This window comes from Sturnus vulgaris, unplaced genomic scaffold (assembly GCF_052056855.1).
Source record: "Sturnus vulgaris isolate bStuVul1 unplaced genomic scaffold, bStuVul1.hap1 Scaffold_192, whole genome shotgun sequence".
Taxonomy (NCBI): Eukaryota; Metazoa; Chordata; class Aves; order Passeriformes; family Sturnidae; genus Sturnus; species Sturnus vulgaris.
In genome coordinates, this window is record NW_028276155.1 from 2735390 (window position 1) to 2740000 (window position 4611).

Genomic DNA, 4611 nt, shown 5'->3' on the forward strand with positions numbered 1-4611 from the left:
ATGGGATGGGATACCTGGAATAGGATCCCAGAGATGGGATCCCAGGGATGGTATGGTATGGGATGGGATGGGATGGGATGTGATCCCTGGGATGGGATATCATCCCTCGGATGGGATTCCTGTGATGGTATGGGATCTTTGGGATGGTATGTGATCCCTGGGATGGGATCCCTGGGTTGGGATCCCTGGGATGGGATGGAATCCCTGGGATGTGATGTGATGGGATGGGATGGGATGGGATCCCTGGGATGGGATGGGATCCCTGGGATGGGATCCTTGTGATGGGATTGGATCCCGGGGATGGGATCCCTGGGTTGGGATCCCTGTGATGGGATCACTGGGATGGGATGGCATGGGATCCCTGAGATGGGATGGGATCCCTGGGATGGGATGGGATGGGATGAGATGGGATGGGATGGGATCCCTGGAATGCGATCCCTGAGATGGGATCCCTGGTATGGGATGGGATGGGATCCCTGGGATAGGATGGGATGGGATGGGATCCCTGGGATGGGATGGGAACCCTGAGTTGTGATCCCTCGGATGGGATCCCAGGGATGGGATGGGATGGGATGGGATCCCTCGGGTGGGATAGGATCCCTGGGATGGGATGGGATCCCTGGGATGGGATGGGATGGGATGGGATGGGATGGGATGGGATGGGATGGGATGGGATCCCTGGAATAGGATCCCGGAGATGGGATCCCAGGAATGGTATGGGATGGGATGGGATGGGATGGGATGGGATCCCTGGGATGGGATATTATCCCTCGGATGGGATTCCTGTGATGGTATGGGATCTTTGGGATGGTATGTGATCCCTGGGATGGGATCCCTGGGTTGGGATCCCTGGGATGGGATGGGATGGGATGGGATGGGATGGGATGGGATGGGATGGGATGGGATGGGATCCCTGGGATGGGATGGGATCCCTGGAATGGGATGGGATCCCAGGAATGGGATGGGATTCCTGGGATGGGAATACTGGGATGGGATCCCTGGGATGGGATGGGGTCCCTGGAATGGGATCCTTCGGATATAATCCCTGGGATGGGATCCCTGGGATGTTATGGGATCCCTGCAATGGGATCCCTGGGATGGGATGGGATCCCTGGGATAGTGTGGGATCCCTGGGATGGGATGGCATCCCTGGGATGTGATAGGATGGGATGGCTTGGGACCCCTGGGATGGGATCCCTGGGATGGGATCCCTGGGATGGAATGTTATCGGATCCCTGGGATGGGATGGGATCCCTGGGATGGGATCCCTGGGATGGTATGGGATCCCTGCGATGGGATCCATGGGATGGAATGGGATAGGATGGGATCGTATCCCTGGTATGGGATTGGATGGGATGGGATGGGATGGGATGGGATGGGACGGGACAGGATATGATGTGATGGGACGGGATGGGATGGGATGGGATGGGATCCCTGGGATGGGATCCCTGGGATGGGATGGGATTCCTGGGACGTGATGGTGTCCCTGGGATGGGATGGAATGGGATGGGATGGGATCCCTGGGATAGTGTGTTATCCCTGGGATGGGATGGAATCCGTAGTATGTGATGGGATGGGATGGGATGGGATGGGATGCCTTGGATGGGATGGGATCCCTGGGATGGGATACTTGTGATGGTATTGGATCCCGGGGATGGGATGGGATCCCTGGGTTGGGATCCCTGTGATGGGATCACTGGGATGGGATGGCATGGGATCCCTGAGATGGGATGGGATGGGATGGGATGGGATGGGATGAGATGGGATGGGATGGGATCCCTGGGATGGGATGGGATGGGATCCCTGGGATAGGATGGGATGGGATCCCTGGGATAGGATGGGATGGGATGGGATCCCTGGGATGGGATGGGAACCCTGAGTTGTGATCCCTCGGATGGGATCCCAGGGATGGGATGGGATGGGATGGGATCCCTCGGGTGGGATAGGATCCCTGGGATGGGATGGGATCCCTGGGATGGGATGGGATCCCTGGGATGGGATGGGATGGGATGGGATGGGATGGGATGGGATGGGATGGGATCCCTGGAATAGGATCCCGGAGATGGGATCCCAGGGATGGTATGGTATGGGATGGGATGGGATGGGATGGGATGGGATCCCTGGGATGGGATATTATCCCTCGGATGGGATTCCTGTGATGGTATGGGATCTTTGGGATGGTATATGATCCCTGGGGTGGGATCCCTGGGTTGGGATCCCTGGGATGGGATGGGATGGGATGGGATGGGATGGGATGGGATGGGATGGATGGGATGGGATCCCTGGGATGGGATGGGATCCCAGGAATGGGATGGGATTCCTGGGATGGGAATCCTGGGATGGGATCCCTGGGATGGGATGGGATCCCTGGGATGGGATCCTTGGGATATAATCCCTGGGATGGGATCCCTGGGATGTTATGGGATCCCTGCAATGGGATCCCTGGGATGGGATGGGATCCCTGGGATAGTGTGGGATCCCTGGAATGGGATGGCATCCCTGGGATGTGATAGGATGGGATGGTTTGGGATCCCTGGGATGGGATCCCTGGGATGGGATCCCTGGGATGGAATGTTATCGGATCCCTGGGATGGGATGGGATCCCTGGGATGGGATCCCTGGAATGGGATCCCTGGGATGGGATCCATGGGATGGAATGGGATAGGATGGGATCGTATCCCTGGTATGGGATTGGATGGGATCCCTGGGATGGGATGGGATGGGATGGGATGGGACGGGACGGGATATGATGTGATGGGACGGGATGGGATGGGATGGGATGGGATGGGATGGGATGGGATCCCTGGGATGGGATCCCTGGGATGGGATGGGATTCCTGGGACGTGATGGTGTCCCTGGGATGGGATGGAATGGGATGGGATGGGATCCCTGGGATAGTGTGTTATCCCTGGGATGGGATGGAATCCCTGGGATGTGATGGGATGGGATGGGATGGGATGGGATGGGATCCCTGGGATGGGATGGGATCCCTGGGATGGGATCCTTGTGATGGGATTGGATCCCGGGGATGGGATGGGATCCCTGGGTTGGGATCCCTGTGATGGGATCACTGGGATGGGATGGCATGGGATCCCTGAGATGGGATGGGATCCCTGGGATGGGATGGGATGGGATGAGATGGGATGGGATGGGATCCCTGGAATGGGATCCCTGAGATGGGATCCCTGGGATGGGATGGGATGGGATCCCTGGGAGAGGTTGGGATGGGATGGGATCCCTGGGATGGGATGGGAACCCTGAGTTGTGATCCCTCGGATGGGATCCCAGGGATGGGATGGGATGGGATGGGATCCCTCGGGTGGGATAGGATCCCTGGGATGGGATGGGATCCCTGGGATGGGATGGGATGGGATGGGATGGGATGGGATGGGATGGGATGGGATGGGATGGGATGGGATGGGATGGGATGCGATGGGATGGGATGGGATCCCTGGAATAGGATCCCGGAGATGGGATCCCAGGGATGGTATGGTATGGGATGGGATGGGATGGGATGGGATCCCTGGGATGGGATATTATCCCTCGGATGGGATTCCTGTGATGTTATGGGATCTTTGGGATGGTATGTGATCCCTGGGATGGGATCCCTGGGTTGGGATCCCTGGGATGGGATGGGATGGGATGGGATGGGATGGGATGGGATGGGATGGGATGGGATGGGATGGGATCCCTGGGATGGGATGTGATCCCTGGAATGGGATGGGATCCCAGGAATGGGATGGGATTCCTGGGATGGGAATCCTGGGATGGGATCCCTGGGATGGGATGGGATCCCTGGGATGGGATCCTTGGGATATAATCCCTGGGATGGGATCCCTGGGATGTTATGGGATCCCTGCAATGGGATCCCTGGGATGGGATGCAATAGGATGGGATAGGATGGGATCAGATCTCTGGGATGGGATCCCTGGGATGGGATCCCTGGGATGGGATTGGATGGGATCCTTGGGATGGGATGGGATGGGATGTGATGGGATGGGATGGGATCCCTGGGTTGGGATCCCTGGGATGGGATGCCTGGGATGGTATGGGATCCCTGGGATGGGATCCCTGGGATGGGATGGGATCCCTGGGATAGTGTGGGATCCCTGGAATGGGATGGCATCCCTGGGATGTGATAGGATGGGATGGTTTGGGATCCCTGGGATGGGATCCCTGGGATGGGATCCCTGGGATGGAATGTTATCTGATCCCTGGGATGGGATGGGATCCCTGGGATGGGATCCCTGGAATGGGATCCCTGCGATGGGATCCATGGGATGGAATGGGATAGGATGGGATCGTATCCCTGGTATGGGATTGGATGGGATCCCTGGGATGGGATGGGATGGGATGGGATGGGACGGGACGGGATATGATGTGATGGGACGGGATGGGATGGGATGGGATGGGATGGGATCCCTGGGATGGGATCCCTGGGATGGGATGGGATTCCTGGGACGTGATGGTGTCCCTGGGATGGGATGGAATGGGATGGGATGGGATCCCTGGGATAGTGTGTTATCCCTGGGATGGGATGGAATCCCTGGGATGTGATGGGATGGGATGGGATGGGATCTCTGGGATGGGATGGGATCCCTGGGATGGGAT